The 18,417-nt window shown below is 44.3% G+C and overlaps 1 pseudogene; it reads right to left on the reverse strand.

Moving 5' to 3' along the window:
• The window catches only part of LOC124001856, a 125,821-nt pseudogene that overhangs the window by 59,886 nt on the left and 47,518 nt on the right, over positions 1-18,417 (reverse strand).

An 18,417-nucleotide genomic window follows, 5' to 3' on the forward strand; every position in this document is an offset into this window, starting at 1 on the left:
GCTCAACCCACTTCCCTCTTTTCCAGACCCTCTCTGGAGACCTTCTCCCATTCTTCCCTCGTCAACTCATCCCTGACCACTGGCTGTCTCACCTCTGATCTCAAAATGGCCCGAGTTGCTCCCCTTCTCAAAAAGCCAACACTCCGTGAACCACCAGATTCTCCTCTCCACCCTTTCAGGGCTGGGCATCTCAGGCTCGGTCAGATCCTCCTCTCCACCCTTTCAGGGCTGGGCATCTCAGGCTCTGCACACTATTGGATTGCATCCCATCTGGCAGGCTGTTCCTACCAGGTGACATGGAGAGGGTCTGTGACTACACCACATACTTGCACTACTGGTGTACCCCAGCTTCCGCCTGAAGCTAAGACCGCAAAGTCCCTTGGCCGTCTTCCGAAAACATCTGAAACCCTTTTCAAAGAGCATCTTAAATCATCCCAAATCAATCTCATCCTCACCCTTTGGTGAACTAAACACTCTCACTGAAGTGTTCCCCCCCCCTCCCCCCTTACTAGTTCCCGACTTTGCTGATATCTACTTTGAGGGAAGATGTATTGACATGTTGTTGTCGCACCTAGCCATCTTGAGATGGATGTACTAAGTGGCTCTGGACAACAGTGTCCGCTAAATGACTCAAATGTAAAAGCTTGTGTCAAATGTGCAATCAGACTTCAACCTATCAATTGCCAAATACAGTTAATGTCTTGAGCATTCAATCTAGAGAGCTGAACCAGAGTCAGAACTGGTGCAAGAAGTTGAAGTTCTGGGTTTTTGGCATTGACGGTTCATCCCCCTTGGATGGAACACTTGCCTCCACACAGAAAGGCCATTGCAGTGAAGACTTGGTTAGAAGAAACTACAAACTAAGCCCTGAAATCCATTTTTGTTTTGTTTTTATTATTTACACAGAAAGAGCTGCCGTTTTTATAGCCACCTTGAAAGGAGCAGTTCTTTAGGAGTTGTGCTGTGATCGTAGTCGTGTGAACACATGGTCTCCAGTGTGTATTTCCTGAGGAGTCCCTCCCTGATTTAGGCCTCATTTGATCAGAGGACAAAGCATCATCCCAGGGACAGGTTATTATCCTGTGTTTGTCCCCCCTGTCTGTTCCTATTCCATCTGCACTTGCCACATCAACGATGGTGACGTGGAGGGAACAGAGTGGTGACTTAAGATGACTTGACTGTTCACACAATAAGAGGTGCCTTGTTATTGAGAATGGACGTTAAGCTTAGCCTGTACCTTTTTTTAAAAGGCAACGCAATCAAGTGAGCAATTACCTAAAATCGGTCTTCTTTCGAACACCACCCGAGGTCAACATGTTCAGCCTCAGAATTTGTTTGTCTAGTTGGGCCACACTTCAAATTGACTTGACTGCATTTTAGTGATCTTTTACTTAATAGTTGTTTGAACACCTTTAAATAGATGCTGTGTATAGCCAGAGTCTATGTATTCCATAAGACACCTCTCATTCAAGGTTACACACAGACCTGTGACACAGGCATCCACCAGAACCAGAGGTCCATGAATAAGCCACAGAGACCACCTGCCACCAACAGCCCAGCGACGACACCTGCAGCCACGACTCTACCTCCATTTGTCTCACGTCAAATCCCCCCCCGCCGGTCTACGTTCTCCATACTGTGGAGTCCATTTATCACATGCCTCCCCCTCTTCCTCTACCCCCCCCCCTTACTCCACTGCTCCAGCCACCGGCGGGCTGGGCAAGCCCCTGGAGGGAGCTGCAAACTGAATTATTGAGAGCTGAAAAACAGTGGCTCCTGAATAAAAAGACTGCATTATGCCCCCCTGCTACTCCTCCTCTCTTCCAGGGAAGTCTGGGAGAACACAAGGAGGTTCAGGGAGGGAAACTACAGACAGACTGACTGACCGAGGTGAGGAAGAGAGACAGAGGTTCCTGGTTATGTGGTAGGAACTCTCTACTGTTGGCTTCAGTGCTGGGGGGGGGGGTGACAATGAGAGGTGGATGTTTCATTTATTCATATTTGTCCATTTTACACTTATTTTACCAGGTAAGTTGATTGAGAACCCATTCTTATCTGCAGTAATGCCCCCACCGCCTCCCATACCTACCCCATTCTCAGTCCTGGTTGAGCCCGTACATTTTGCCTCTGAAACTTACGAGGTGGCACAATCTATATTTTTTATCTTTTGTTATTCCCCTTTTTATATGACATGCTCTTAAAAGCATCGTATTTTTCAGACTCGTATTTATTAGAAGCAGTTAAAACTGCTGGTCCGTTTATAGGCCTATAATTGCAGCGAGCGTTGGACAGGTCTCAGGGCCACGGAGAGACAAATGAAGGAAAATAAGATACCCTGGGTCATCAAGCCTTAAGATTATAAAAGTAATCAGAGATAAAATAAATGAGCCGAGAGGAGCAGTCTTCGGGGGCGAGCCATGCTTCTAAATGAGGTGTATGAAACCTAACGCCCACTTAATCTAATTCTAAAAGATGGAACAAGCAAAAAAGAAAACTGACCAGTGCTGTGATAATGAACAAACTCCAAAGGAGATGAAGAGAAATACAAAACATTAAGTCAAGAATGCAGATCGAGGCTCCGGTGGGAATCCTTGGACATTCTGCCGTTGATGCTTTCTGCTGCAGCCTCTGTCCAGGCGGGGTCCCTCATGGAGGGGGATAACGTACATTTCTCCCACCTTACTTGTGCAAATACACCGGAATGGATATCTGCTGCCTGACAAATTAACTACACTGAGGGGGGGAGAGGAACCGAACCGCAGGTAGCCTAGCGGTTAAGAACGTTGGGCCAGTAACCAAAAGGTCGCTGGTTTGCATCCCTAATATGACTAGGTGGAAGAATGGGTTTATCTGCCCTGGAGCAAGGCACCTAACCCGAATTGCTCCTGTGTGTCTTTCTGTAAAGAGCTTCTTCTAAATGACTAAAAAGTCTAACTAAATGAGCATGTCTGGCTTTAAAATAATGTGTTGTCGCATTGTCAAAGTACCTGCATATGTTTTGAAAGGCGTTGTAGAAATGGCTGGCATTTGCTGTAAAAATGTCATCTCTGAAATATCTCTAGAGGAAAAGTGACAGATTCCACAGTGGACAGATCAGAACTACATAATACAGGTAACCACTATATGCGACCAATGATCAGTCCAATGTTCTGTTTGACCCTTCCTCTAGTTGGGTTGCCGCCGTACATCCAGGGATCCTGAGAAGATGCAGGCGGCCATTTTGACTGCCACCACTGTGACGTCGGTGGCCTTTCAGAAATCAACACATCACCGCGGCCCAGAAAAGAGCCCATGGCACAGGCCTACCACTGTCACTTCAGAGGTCACTTCCCACTTAGCTTTCCAGAACAGAGTCATGGCTGTCTTACATTTTATGTTTGTATATTACACTGATAGCTGGTGGGGCTATAGTAAAATGTTTACTTCTCCACGCGGAGTAAGAAATCTAAATAGGCTTTTTAATACGAGGCAATTAGAAGTGGGTCTTAAATCAGAGGCTTTTTTTGTTGTGAAAAATTGAGTGAAATAAACCAATGAGCTCACCTTCTTTCTGTCCCTCATGGAGCTCTTGCCTCGCACCATGATTTTACATCCAGTCTCCGCTTCCAGCTGCTTGGCGGTGAGTCCACGAGGCCCCAGGATTCTGCCCACGAAGTTATACTACAGAGAAGACAGGTAGATGGGGAATCAAATATTGTCATTCAGGGAATCAAATATTATCATTCAGGATTTTTTTTAAAGAAGAGTATTTCACATTCAGACTGCAGTGTAGATAATCAGGCCACAATGAAAATGAAATATACAACTACTTGCACACTAAATGATTGTCCTGTGATAGCCTACTTATCTTAATCACATGATCAGGGCCTGAAAGGAACACCCGCAGATAGATTTAGTCATTGGCTCAGTTGGTAGAGCATGGTGCTTGCAACGCCTGGGTTGTGGGTTCGATTCCCACGGGGGAATGGTAAGAAAATGTATGCTCTCACTACTACAAGTCTGCTAAATATTGAAAATGTGAATATTTTACAAGCCTGTTGGCGGTTGGTCACACTGAGCATTTGGGAACAGTTACTTTGTTCAGTTCCTTAGAATTATGTAAAGAACGCAACAGTCATTGGTATTTCTTGCAACCTTCTGAAGTTAACGGCATGGGAATGACTTTGTCGACCACTTCCTGTAGCCAGTTGGCGATGCCAAAACAGTCAATTCTAAAGGCTTTCCCATAAAACCTTCCCAATTAAAATATAAACTGCAGAGTAGGCTTACCTGGCAGAATAGTATCATGGTGGTTTGTATTAACCCTGGCAGGCAGAATGATATCATGGTGGTTTGTATTAACCCTGGCATAATGATATAATGGTGGTTTGTATATACCCTGGCAGAATGATATAATGGTGGTTTGTATTAACCCTGGCATAATGATATAATGGTGGTTTGTAATAACCCTGGCAGAATGATATAATGGTGGTTTGTAATAACCCTGGCAGAATGATATCATGGTGGTTTGTATTAACCCTGGCATAATGATATCATGGTGGTTTGTATTAACCCTGGCAGAATGATATCATGGTGGTTTATATATACCCTGGCAGAATGATATCATGGTGGTTTGTATTAACCCTGGCAGAATTATATAATGGTGGTTTGTATTAACCCTGGCATAATGATATAATGGTGGTTTGTAATAACCCTGGCAGAATGATATAATGGTGGTTTGTATTAACCCTGGCATAATGATATCATGGTGGTTTGTATTAACCCTGGCAGAATGATATCATGGTGGTTTGTATTAACCCTGGCAGAATGATATCATGGTGGTTTGTATTAACCCTGGCATGGTGGTTTGTATTAATGATATCATGGTGGTTTATATTAACCCTGGCAGAATGATATCATGGTGGTTTGTATATACCCTGGCAGAATGATATAATGGTGGTTTGTATTAACCCTGGCAGAATGATATCATGGTGGTTTGTATTAACCCTGGCAGAATGATATCATGGTGGTTTATATAACCCTGGCAGAATGATATCATGGTGGTTTGTATTAACCCTGGCAGAATGATATCATGGTGGTTTGTATTAACCCTGGCAGAATGATATAATGGTGGTTTGTATTAACCCTGGCAGAATGATATATATTAACCCTGGCAGAATGATATCATGGTGGTTTGTATTAACCCTGGCAGAATGATATCATGGTGGTTTGTATTAACCCTGGCAGAATGATATCATGGTGGTTTGTATTAACCCTGGCAGAATGATATCATGGTGGTTTGTATTAACCCTGGCAGAATGATATCATGGTGGTTTGTATTAACCCTGGCAGAATGATATCATGGTGGTATTAACCCTTGATATCATGGTGGTTTATATTAACCCTGGCAGAATGATATCATGGTGGTTTGTATTAACCCTGGCAGAATGATATCATGGTGGTTTATATTAACCCTGGCAGAATGATATCATGGTGGTTTGTATTAACCCTGGCAGAATGATATCATGGTGGTTTGTATTAACCCTGGCAGAATGATATCATGGTGGTTTGATATATGGTTAACCCTGTCAGAATGATATAATGGTGGTTTGTATTAACCCTGTCAGAATGATATCATGGTGGTTTATATTAACCCTGATATCAGAATGATATCATGGTGGTTTATATTAACCCTGGCAGAATGATATCATGGTGGTTTGTATTAACCCTGGCAGAATGATATCATGGTGGTTTGTATTAACCCTGGCAGAATGATATCATGGTGGTTTATATTAACCCTGGCAGAATGCTATCATGGTGGTTTGTATTAACCCTGGCAGAATGATATCATGGTGGTTTGTATTAACCCTGGCAGAATGATATCATGGTGGTTTGTATTAACCCTGGCAGAATGATATCATGGTGGTTTGTATTAACCCTGGCAGAATGATATCATGGTGGTTTGTATTAACCCTGGCAGAATGATATAATGGTGGTTTGTATTAACCCTGGCAGAATGATATAATGGTGGTTTGTATTAACCCTGGCAGAATGATATCATGGTGGTTTGTATTAACCATGGCAGGCAGAATGATATCATGGTGGTTTGTATTAACCCTGGCAGGCAGAATGATATCATGGTGGTTTGTATTAACCCTGGCAGGCAGAATGATATCATGGTGGTTTGTATTAACCCTGGCAGGCAGAATGATATCATGGTGGTTTGTATTAACCATGGCAGGCAGAATGATATCATGGTGGTTTATATTAACCCTGGCAGAATGATATCATGGTGGTTTGTATTAACCCTGGCAGAATGATATAATGGTGGTTTGTATTAACCCTGGCAGAATGATATAATGGTGGTTTGTATTAACCCTGCCAGAATGATATCATGGTGGTTTGTATTAACCCTTAAGGCAGAATGATATCATGGTGGTTGGCAGAATGATATCATTAACCCTGGCAGGCAGAATGATATCAGGCAGAATGATATCATGGTGGTTTGTATTAACCCTGGCAGAATGATATCATGGTGGTTTGTATTAACCCTGGCAGAATGATATCATGGTGGTTTGTATTAACCCTGGCAGGCAGAATGATATCATGGTGGTTTGTATTAACCCTGGATATCACCCTGGCAGAATGATATCATGGTGGTTTGAATTAACCCTGGCAGGCAGAATGATATCATGGTGGGTTGTATTAACCATGGCAGAATGATATCATGGTGGTTTGTATTAACCCTGGCAGAATGATATCATAGTGGTTTGTATTAACCCTGGCAGAATGATATCATGGTGGTTTGTATTAACCCTGGCAGGTAGAATGATATCATGGTGGTTTGTATTAACCCTGGCAGGTAGAATGATATCACATGGTGGTTTGTATTAACCCTGGCAGGTGGCAGAAGAATGATATCACGGTGGTTTGTATTAACCCTGGCAGAATGATATCATGGTGGTTTGTATTAACCCTGGCAGAATGATATCATGGTGGTTTGTATTAACCCTGGCAGAATGATATCATGGTGGTTTGTATTAACCCTGGCAGAATGATATCATGGTGGTTTGTATTAACCCTGGCAGAATGATATCATGGTGGTTTGTATTAACCCTGGCAGAATGATATCATGGTGGTTTATATTAACCCTGGCAGAATGATATCATGGTGGTTTGTATTAACCCTGGCAGAATGATATCATGGTGGTTTGTATTAACCCTGGCAGAATGATATCATGGTGGTTTGTATTAACCCTGGCAGAATGATATCATGGTGGTTTGTATTAACCCTGGCAGAATGATATCATGGTGGTTTTATTATTAACCCTGGCAGAATGATATCATGGTGGTTTATATTAACCCTGGCAGAATGATATCATGGTGGTTTGTATTAACCCTGGCAGAATGATATCATGGTGGTTTGTATTAACCCTGGCAGAATGATATCATGGTGGTTTGTATTAACCCTGGCAGAATGATATCATGGTGGTTTGTATTAACCCTGGCAGAATGATATCATGGTGGTTTGTATTAACCCTGGCAGAATGATATCATGGTGGTTTATATTAACCCTGGCAGAATGATATCATGGTGGTTTGTATTAACCCTGGCAGAATGATATCATGGTGGTTTGTATTAACCCTGGCAGGCAGAATGATATCATGGTGGTTTGTATTAACCCTGGCAGGCAGAATGATATCATGGTGGTTTGTATTAACCCTGGCAGGCAGAATGATATCATGGTGGTTTGTATTAACCCTGGCAGGCAGAATGATATCATGGTGGTTTGTATTAACCCTGGCAGGCAGAATGATATCATGGTGGTTTGTATTAACCATGGCAGGCAGAATGATATCATGGTGGTTTATTATTAACCCTGGCAGAATGATATATCATGGTGGTTTGTATTAACCCTGGCAGAATGATATCATGGTGGTTTGTATTAACCCTGGCAGAATGATATCATGGTGGTTTGTATTAACCCTGGCAGGCAGAATGATATCATGGTGGTTTGTATTAACCCTGGCAGGCAGAATGATATCATGGTGGTTTGTATTAACCCTGGCAGGCAGAATGATATCATGGTGGTTTGTATTAACCCTGGCAGAATGATATCATGGTGGTTTGTATTAACCCTGGCAGGCAGAATGATATCATGGTGGTTTGTATTAACCCTGGCAGGCAGAATGATATCATGGTGGTTTGTATTAACCCTGGCAGGCAGAATGATATCATGGTGGTTTGTATTAACCCTGGCAGGCAGAATGATATCATGGTGGTTTGTATTAACCCTGGCAGGCAGAATGATATCATGGTGGTTTGAATTAACCCTGGCAGGCAGAATGATATCATGGTGGTTTGTATTAACCATGGCAGAATGATATCATGGTGGTTTGTATTAACCCTGGGCAGAATGATATCATGGTGGTTTGTATTAACCCTGGCAGAATGATATCATGGTGGTTTGTATTAACCCTGGCAGAATGATATCATGGTGGTTTGTATTAACCCTGGCAGAATGATATCATGGTGGTTTGTATTAACCCTGGCAGAATGATATCATGGTGGTTTGTATTAACCCTGGCAGAATGATATCATGGTGGTTTGTATTAACCCTGGCAGAATGATATCATGGTGGTTTGTATTAACCCTGGCATAATGATATCATGGTGGTTTGTATTAACCCTTTGTATTAACCCTGGCATGGTGGTTTGTATTAACCCTGGCAGAATGATATCATGGTGGTTTGTATTAACCCTGGCAGAATGATATCATAGTGGTTTGTATTAACCCTGGCAGGCAGAATGATATCATGGTGGTTTGTATTAACCCTGGCAGAATGATATCATGGTGGTTTGTATTAAACCCTGATATCATGGTGGTTTGTATTAAGGCAGAATGATATCATGGTGGTTTGTATTAACCCTGGCAGGCAGAATGATATCATGGTGGTTTGTATTAACCCTGGCAGGCAGAATGATATCATGGTGGTTTGTATTAACCCTGGCAGGCAGAATGATATCATGGTGGTTTGTATTAACCCTGGCAGGCAGAATGATATCATGGTGGTTTGTATTAACCCTGGCAGGCAGAATGATATCATGGTGGTTTGTATTAACCCTGGCAGAATGATATCATGGTGGTTTGTATTAACCCTGGCAGAATGATATCATGGTGGTTTGTATTAACCCTGGCAGAATGATATCATGGTGGTTTGTATTAACCCTGGCAGAATGATATCATAGTGGTTTGTATTAACCCTGGCAGAATGATATCATGGTGGTTTGTATTAACCCTGGCAGAATGATATCATGGTGGTTTGTAATAACCCTGGCAGGCAGAATGATATCATGGTGGTTTGTATTAACCCTGGCAGGCAGAATGATATCACGGTGGTTTGTATTAACCCTGGCAGTTAGAATGATATCACGGTGGTTTGTATTAACCCTAGCAGAATGATATCACGGTGGTTTGTATTAACCCTGGCAGAATGATATCATGGTGGTTTGTATTAACCCTGGCAGAATGATATCATGGTGGTTTGTATTAACCCTGGCAGAATGATATCATGGTGGTTTGTATTAACCCTGGCAGAATGATATCATAGTGGTTTATATTAACCCTGGCAGAATGATATCATGGTGGTTTGTATTAACCCTGGCAGAATGATATCATGGTGGTTTGTATTAACCCTGGCAGAATGATATCATGGTGGTTTGTATTAACCCTGGCATAATGATATCATGGTGGTTTGTATTAACCCTTTGTATTAACCCTGGCAGGCAGAATGATATCATAGTGGTTTGTATTAACCCTGGCAGAATGATAGCATAGTGGTTTGTATTAACCCTGGCAGGCAGAATGATATCATGGAGGTTTGTATTAACCCTGGCAGGCAGAATGATATCATGGTGGTTTGTATTAACCCTGGCAGGCAGAATGATATCATGGTGGTTTGAATTAACCCTGGCAGGCAGAATGATATCATGGTGGGTTGTATTAACCATGGCAGAATGATATCATGGTGGTTTGTATTAACCCTGGCAGAATGATATCATAGTGGTTTGTATTAACCCTGGCAGAATGATATCATGGTGGTTTGTATTAACCCTGGCAGAATGATATCATGGTGGTTTGTATTAACCCTGGCAGGTAGAATGATATCACGGTGGTTTGTAATAACCCTGGCAGGCAGAATGATATCATGGTGGTTTGTATTAACCATGGCAGGCAGAATGATATCACGGTGGTTTGTATTAACCCTGGCAGTTAGAATGATATCACGGTGGTTTATATTAACCCTGGCAGAATGATATAATGGTGGTTTATATTAACCCTGGCAGAATGATATCATGGTGGGTATTTGAATGATATCATGGTGGTTTGTATTAACCATGGCAGGCAGAATGATATCACGGTGGTTTGTATTAACCCTGGCAGTTAGAATGATATCACGGTGGTTTATATTAACCCTGGCAGAATGATATAATGGTGGTTTATATTAACCCTGGCAGAATGATATCATGGTGGTTTGTATTAACCCTGGCAGAATGATATCATGGTGGTTTGTATTAACCCTGGCAGAATGATATCATAGTGGTTTGTATTAACCCTGGCAGAATGATATCATGGTGGTTTGTATTAACCCTGGCAGAATGATATCATGGTGGTTTGTATTAACCCTGGCAGAATGATATCATGGTGGTTTGTATTAACCCTGGCAGAATGATATCATGGTGGTTTGTATTAACCCTGGCAGAATGATATCATAGTGGTTTATATTAACCCTGGCAGAATGATATCATGGTGGTTTGTATTAACCCTGGCATAATGATATCATGGTGGTTTGTATTAACCCTTTGTATTAACCCTGGCAGGCAGAATGATATCATAGTGGTTTGTATTAACCCTGGCAGAATGATAGCATAGTGGTTTGTATTAACACTGGCAGGCAGAATGATATCATGGTGGTTTGTAATAACCCTGGCAGAATGATATCATGGTGGTTTGTATTAACCCTGGCAGGCAGAATGATATCATGGTGGTTTGTAATAACCCTGGCAGGCAGAATGATATCATGGTGGTTTGTATTAACCCTGGCAGGCAGAATGATATCATGGTGGTTTGTATTAACCCTGGCAGAATATCATAGTGGTTTGTATTAACCCTGGCAGGCAGAATGATATCATGGTGGTTTGTAATAACCCTGGCAGAATGATATCATGGTGGTTTGTATTCACCCTGGTGATTACTATGGTGCTGCAGCACAGAAACACCACTAGCCAGACAGACACCAGTCTCTTGAGGTGCGCAGTTGAAATTAATGGGCAACTACACCCTCCAATATATTTTTACCCCAGAATTCAAAACTGGTCTCCTGGTGTGGTTTATTTCATTATGTTGATCCCTCAGCTTTCATTCCATGGGACACGTGATATTGGCTCATTGCTGCCATGACAGCAGATTCCAGACAACAGGTGAACATGTGAGATTAAGATTATTTTTCCTGGCCTAATAAAAAAAGACTGATTTCAAGTTCACATGTACGAGTCCCTGGTGTTCCCAGAAGTGCAACCTGCTGCCGAGCCAACATTACGGCACCGGACTGAGACCAGGATCACCAGAATGCAAGCTGAAAAAAACTTTTTTTTCTTGAGGAGAAAATATAAATGAAACTACAGGGAACTATGGTGGAGGGGGGGGGGGGGGGGTCAAAATAATCCAACATTATTCAGCAAACTAAAAACATAAGAATGGTGAAAGGGGGAAGGGGAGGGTGGTTGAATAGTAAACAGGGTTTGTTTACCGTACACAGAGTGCTAAGCCATGCAAGGTGACGTGTACGAGTTCCAGACCCTTCCGTTTCCCTGTGGATGACGTTACTGTTACTATGGAGCTCGGGTAGACAAGAGGGCAGGCAAGGGCCAACGTCTGTTTGGTGAACTCTGGTCACTACAGTGGTGAGGGGGTGGTGTGATGGCAAGGCATCGGGGGGCACGTGTCCTCCTGTCCAGTAGCGTATCTAGCAGGGATTTTAGGCAGAGGAGGAGCAAACTGTCAGTCTCCATCACGGTGGAAGCAGCAGATGAGAGAAGAGGGCCCAGCTCCCAGGCACAGTCTCTACCCATAGGGGCTCCTCCATCAGCCAGCAGTCTGACATCACAAGCAAGAGCTCAGAGACACTACAAGGCGACAGGGGCAAGGTGTCTGGGTGAAGCATAACCTCTACAGCTAGCTAGCAACCTTACTCAAAGATTTTAAAAAATAGCTCAACTTGCCAGAGTCTTTCTGAGGCAAGATACTTCTTCAGACCATCTGTCAACATGGATATATGGCTATTTAAGGTCAGATATACTCAGTGTTAATCCAACCCCAGCCAGGGGCACAATTAATGCTTGTGTGCAATACTATAATTTGCCAGCCAATTACCTGGCTATATGTTGATGTCAACATACAGCCAGAGAAGACCTTCACTAGCATCTGTAAACCGCATCTGAGGAGAGTCTTGGTTATGAAAGGAGTTCCTATACTGATATGGACATAAATAATAAAATATCTCTGTGCAACTGCTCTCAGGCAGATAAGAAAGAGAAGTGAATTCTCCCTGGCCATGAATATGTTGATGCTGATCGTACATGACAGAGCAGGGGCTTGCAGGAACGTAGGGAAATTGCTCATTTGAATACTGGAACAAGACGGTAATTACTGCCAGAAGGGGCAGGATAGCAGGGGGGGGGGGGCAATGTCCCTTCTCCCAAAGTTGACAGTTTTTCCAGTGGCTCTAAATACTCTGCCTTTGACATGCATGATATGGGTGGTGATAGGAGTGGTTCAAGGTCATAGGGTCGTGAAGGGACTGGGGGAATATATCTATTTAAGAGGGGAGTGGGCGGCAGCCATGTTTGGCGATGTCTGGCTGAGCAGTCAACACGCTCTCTACTCCAGGAAAAATCCACGCGGCTCAAAATGTTAGCCAACGCAGGGCCACATTAAACATCCGGGACAGAAATACCAGGCCCATCAAAACATTCAATAGAAGAGAGGAAAAAGCAATGCTTTGATGAACGAGGGATTTGATTTCAAACTGGCAATTCAAACAGAGCTCAGAACTTTCCCCATGAGAAGTTGCAACAGAACCACCTCTCATCACCCCTTATTGTTCTCCATGTCCCAGATCATCTGTAACCTGCAACAAGCACCAGATCAGGTCTTTATCCTGCAGCGAAGGTGCTGAGGCCAGTTAAAAGGAGGACCGCCAATCGTAAACCATTGGCATGTATAAAACAATACAAAGCCAAACATGTTGTCCTCTTTCAGAGAACAGACTTGCTATAGGAACTGCAGACACATGAACACTTCGGCAGAAAGAGTCACTTGACCCGAGTGAGTCTGGTGACGTGCATGGAATCGCTATAAAAGACAGCCTGTTTTTGAGTATGTGTGCATGTCTGTCACAATTCAGCCATTTCAACAATCAAACATGGCTGATAACGGGTAGCTATGGCCACAGGGCAGTACTAGAAATAGACATCTAGTTACAGTATGGTGAATATGAGCAGCTTCAACAGCCAGGCTGGCTAACCAACCATATAATCAGCATTCATTCTGATTCACCGGAGAGAAAGTGCTTTAACATAACCAGCACTAACTGTACAAATTACAAATTCAGGATATGAATTCCCATTCCTCCACCTCTGTTCTGACCCAAACTCATCCGTCTCGTTCTTTATCTGTTGAATGAAATGCATGCATAAACGATTTATTTATTTTTGCAAACTCGACAAGAACTCTCCGCCGGCTCTCTCTCTCAGCGGAGGCCCGTTCTCTGAGCAACCAATTCCCTTTCCTCATTTAAGGCATTAGGAGATTAGAGACACTGGGACCTTTTCGCCGCCAGTTTTTTTTCTCTCCCAAACTTTTATCTCAGTTTCCTCAAACCCTTGCGAATCGACACGCACACAGCCGCCCCATCCACCTCCATCCTCCTTGCCCCGGCCCCCACCTCAGAGGGCCTCCCAGGAAGGAGGCTTAGTGACATTAAAGGGGCTTTGTTTACACCCCTGTTATCGGCACTCGGCAGGCGGAGGGGGGCCAGCCCGGGGGCACTGAGAAACTCCTTGCCGACGACCTACTCTTCACTCTGAAGTTGACTGGCTCCCCTGGGCTCTGAGGCAGGAGGCAGGCGGGTTACCGGGGCTCTACCAAAAGCTTTAAGGAAGTATACAATGTGCAAATGTTTGTTTGCCTCATCCGCAGCTGTGGATGGGAAAGGAAGTGGAAATTAGATCATGGCGAAGGGTCTCCGAGTGTATTGGGGGGCTTAGCAGGGATAAGCACAAAGAATATGAAAATCGAGTTGTCACTAGAGGATTGTAAATGAGCAACACTTCCTTTTTCATACAGTAAGACATGAGTGCAACAGGAAATGTGTCTACCTCAGGCACCGCACTGAGTGGTGACATATTTCCCACCAATCGTTCAGGCACCCGGGGCTATTATGCCACAGCTCACATATTGGCCCCGTTCCTCTTACCAGGGGAGACGAGAGTATGTGGTCTATTGTAACATATTTACATAAGCAGAACATGATTACAACCTATGCCCATGCGCTGTAGACATCTCTCTGAGACATGATTGGCCGACTGGAACACTCCACCCAGCAGAAGTGACCTCCAAAGCACACCAGATCCAGACAAACTCAGCTACTGGTCTGTTCAATCGTTGGGTATCTTTTGGAGTTCAATAGCATTACATTACACGCCCATTTTTCAGAGATCGCCATGTACGCATTAAATCAATTAACTTTTCACCAATCAAACCACATAATGGTAATCATTTATTTGAAAGGAAAATCTCTATTAACAAACTGGGTAAATCAGGAAGTAGCCTAGGCCAGGGGAGATGAATGCATCGAGTTATCCAGCTTGTTTTGGCAGATTTCAAGGGGCTACAGATTAGTCTTTTTTGGGGGACTTATTGTATTGATCAACAACATTTGCATAGAAGTAGCTTTTATAAATGTGTGTGACGTCTCAAACTAGTAATGATGTCATTACGAGGCAAAAGGGATGCAGCCAGGAGTCAGTTCGCAGAGGTAACAGAGCATCTTTGGGAGAGACGCGCGAGAGAGTTCGCAGAGGTAACAGAGCATCTTTGGGAGAGACGCGCGAGAGAGTTCGCAGAGGTAACAGAGCATCTTTGGGAGAGACGCGAGAGAGAGTTTGCAGAGGTAACAGAGCATTTTTGGGAGAGACGCGAGAGAGACTTTGCAGAGGTAACAGAGCATCTTTGCGAGAGTCGTGAGAGAGATTCCGTGAATAAATAAAGTTTTGGTGGCGATCAGCTTTGAAAGCAGCATATTTTGCATTATGGTTCACCATAATATCACAAACAAAGCTCCTCCCTTACTACACACGTCTCCCAGGTGACAGTTTGGGTTTTAGCATTCAGTCATTACTACCGTTTTCCTCACCTTTGCTATATACAGTTCCCCCACAACCAGCTTATTCCCTATCAGACTGGAGCGGAGAGAGGGCAAGGTAAGAAGGGCCGTCTATGCCGTCAATTTTTTTAAATAATTGACATCCCACAATTAGGATCTGTCAACAACAAAAAAATACACCAAATCAGTTCTAGAACCCATTTCCTGGTTGTGAGGTCTCACCAACCAATAATTCACAAAATGGGACGAACACCCAATTGAGACAGTATACAGAATTCTGGAAAACATAGTCTGTGTACAACATATAACACCAAATAATATGCTGAGCAAAATCCAGAAAAGAGCAGTTAATATCCTACAACCATCTAAAGGAAAGTGATGTCCAAACCTTCCATAACAAATCCATCACCTACAGAGAGATGAACCTGGAGAAGAGGCCCCTAAGCAAACTGGTCCTGGGGCTCTGTTCACAAAACACAGACCCAACAGAGACTAAGAACCACTGGACACACTAGAAAGAATCAACCCAAAAACAGAGCAAACTGGAATGCTACCTTTCCCTAAAAATAGTAGCAGAATACCTGACTTCTGTGACTGACCCAAAATGAAGAAACTCCTTGACTACTGTCTGTACAGACTCAGTGAGCATAGCCTTGCTATTGAGAGAGGCGGGTGTAAGCAGAGAGAAGACAAGCTATGTGCACACTGCCCACAAAACTGCCCACAAAATGAGGTGGAAACTGAGCCGCAATTCCTAACCTCCTGACAAATGTACCATATTAGAGATACATATTTCTCTCAGATTACACAGATCCACAAAGAATGTGTGTAATGCTTACTGTTAATGTCTGTCTGTGTTTTGGTCATGTTTACTGATAATGTCTGTGTGTTTTGGTCATGTTTACTGATAATGTCTGTGTGTTTTGGTCATGTTTACTGATAATGTCTGTCTGTGTTTTGGTCATGTTTACTGATAATGTCTGTGTGTTTTGGTCATGTTTACTGATAATGTCTGTGTGTTTTGGTCATGTTTACTGATAATGTCTGTGTTTTGGTCATGTTTACTGTTAATGTCTGTGTGTTTTGGTCATGTTTACTGATAATGTCTGTGTTTTGGTCATGTTTACTGATAATGTCTGTGTGTTTTGGTCATGTTTACTGATAATGTCTGTGTGTTTTGGTCATGTTTACTGATAATGTCTGTGTGTTTTGGTCATGTTTACTGTTAATGTCTGTCTGTGTTTTGGTCATGTTTACTGTTAATGTCTGTCTGTGTTTTGGTCATGTTTACTGTTAATGTCTGTGTGTTTTGGTCATGTTTACTGTTAATGTCTGTGTGTTTTGGTCATGTTTACTGTTAATGTCTGTCTGTGTTTTGGTCATGTTTACTGATAATGTCTGTGTGTTTTGGTCATGTTTACTGTTAATGTCTGTCTGTGTTTTGGTCATGTTTACTGTTAATGTCTGTCTGTGTTTTGGTCATGTTTACTGTTAATGTCTGTCTGTGTTTTGGTCTTCGTTTAATTCGCTTTGTTTTTGTTTTATTTTTTTACTTGGCAAACACTTGTTTCCCATGCCAATAAAGCTCCCCCACAGAAAGCCACACAGAGACACACAGAGAGAATCACACACAGACAGAGAGTGAGATATTGGAGAAAGGGCGATGACCCTGTCCATCACTAATTAACATCCAAGTAATGCGGTGTCTGGGCCCGTCAGGCCCGTTCTCGTTCTCTAACCTGAGCCCTGGGCCCGTCAGGCCCGTTCTCGTTCTCTAACCTGAGCCCTGGGCCCGTCAGGCCCGTTCTCGTTCTCTAACCTGAGCCCTGGGCCCGTCAGGCCCGTTCTCGTTCTCTAACCTGAGCCCTGGGCCCGTTCTCTAACCTGAGCCCTGGGCCCGTCAGGCCCGTTCTCGTTCTCTAACCTGAGCCCTGGGCCCGCCAGGCCCGTTCTCGTTCTTAACCTGAGCCCTGGGCCCGTCAGGCCTGTTCTCGTTCTCTAACCTGGGCCCGTCAGGCCTGTTCTCGTTCTTAACCTGAGCCCTGGGCCCGTCAGGCCCGTTCTCTAACCTGAGCCCTGGGCCCGCCAGGCCCGTTCTCGTTCTCTAACCTGAGCCCTGGGCCCATCAGGCCCGTTCTCGTTCTCTAACCTGAGCCCTGGGCCCGTCAGGCCCGTTCTCGTTCTCTAACCTGAGCCCTGGGCCCGCCAGGCCCGTTCTCGTTCTCTAACCTGAGCCCTGGGCCCGTCAGGCCTGTTCTCGTTCTCTAACCTGGGCCCGTCAGGCCTGTTCTCGTTCTTAACCTGAGCCCTGGGCCCATCAGGCCTGTTCTCGTTCTCTAACCTTGGCCCGTCAGGCCTGTTCTTCTCTAACCTGGGCCCTAGGCCCGTCAGGCCTGTTTTCGTTCTCTAACCTGGGCCCTGGGCCCGTCAGGCCTGTTTTCATTCTCTAACCTGAGCCCATCAGGCCTGTCTCGTTCTCTATCCTGGGCCCATCAGACCTATTCTCGTTCTCTAACCTGGGGCCAGGCTGTTCTCGTTCCCTAACCTGGGCCCAGGCTGGGCTATTGTCGTTCTCTAACCTGGACCCAGGCTGGGCTGTTGTCGTTCTCTAACCTGGACCCAGGCTGGCCTGTTGTCGTTCTCTAACCTGGACCCAGGCTGGCCTGTTGTCGTTCTCTAACCTGGACCCAGGCTGGCCTGTTGTCGTTCTCTAACCTGGACCCAGGCTGGCCTGTTCTCGTCCTCTAACCTGGGCCTTGGGCCCGTTCTCGTTCTCTAACCTGGGCCTTGGGCCCATCAGGCCTCTCAGGAGAGGAGAGGGTGGTGGGATGGAGAGGAGAGGGTGGTGGGGTGGAGAGGAGAGGGTGGTGGGGTGGAGAGGAGAGGGTGGTGGGGTGGAGAGGAGAGGGTGGTGGGGTGGAGAGGAGAGGGTGGTGGGGTGGAGAGGAGAGGGTGGTGGGATGGAGAGGAGAGGGTGGTGGGATGGAGGGTGGT

This window comes from Oncorhynchus gorbuscha, linkage group LG17 (assembly GCF_021184085.1).
Source record: "Oncorhynchus gorbuscha isolate QuinsamMale2020 ecotype Even-year linkage group LG17, OgorEven_v1.0, whole genome shotgun sequence".
Taxonomy (NCBI): domain Eukaryota; kingdom Metazoa; phylum Chordata; class Actinopteri; order Salmoniformes; family Salmonidae; genus Oncorhynchus; species Oncorhynchus gorbuscha.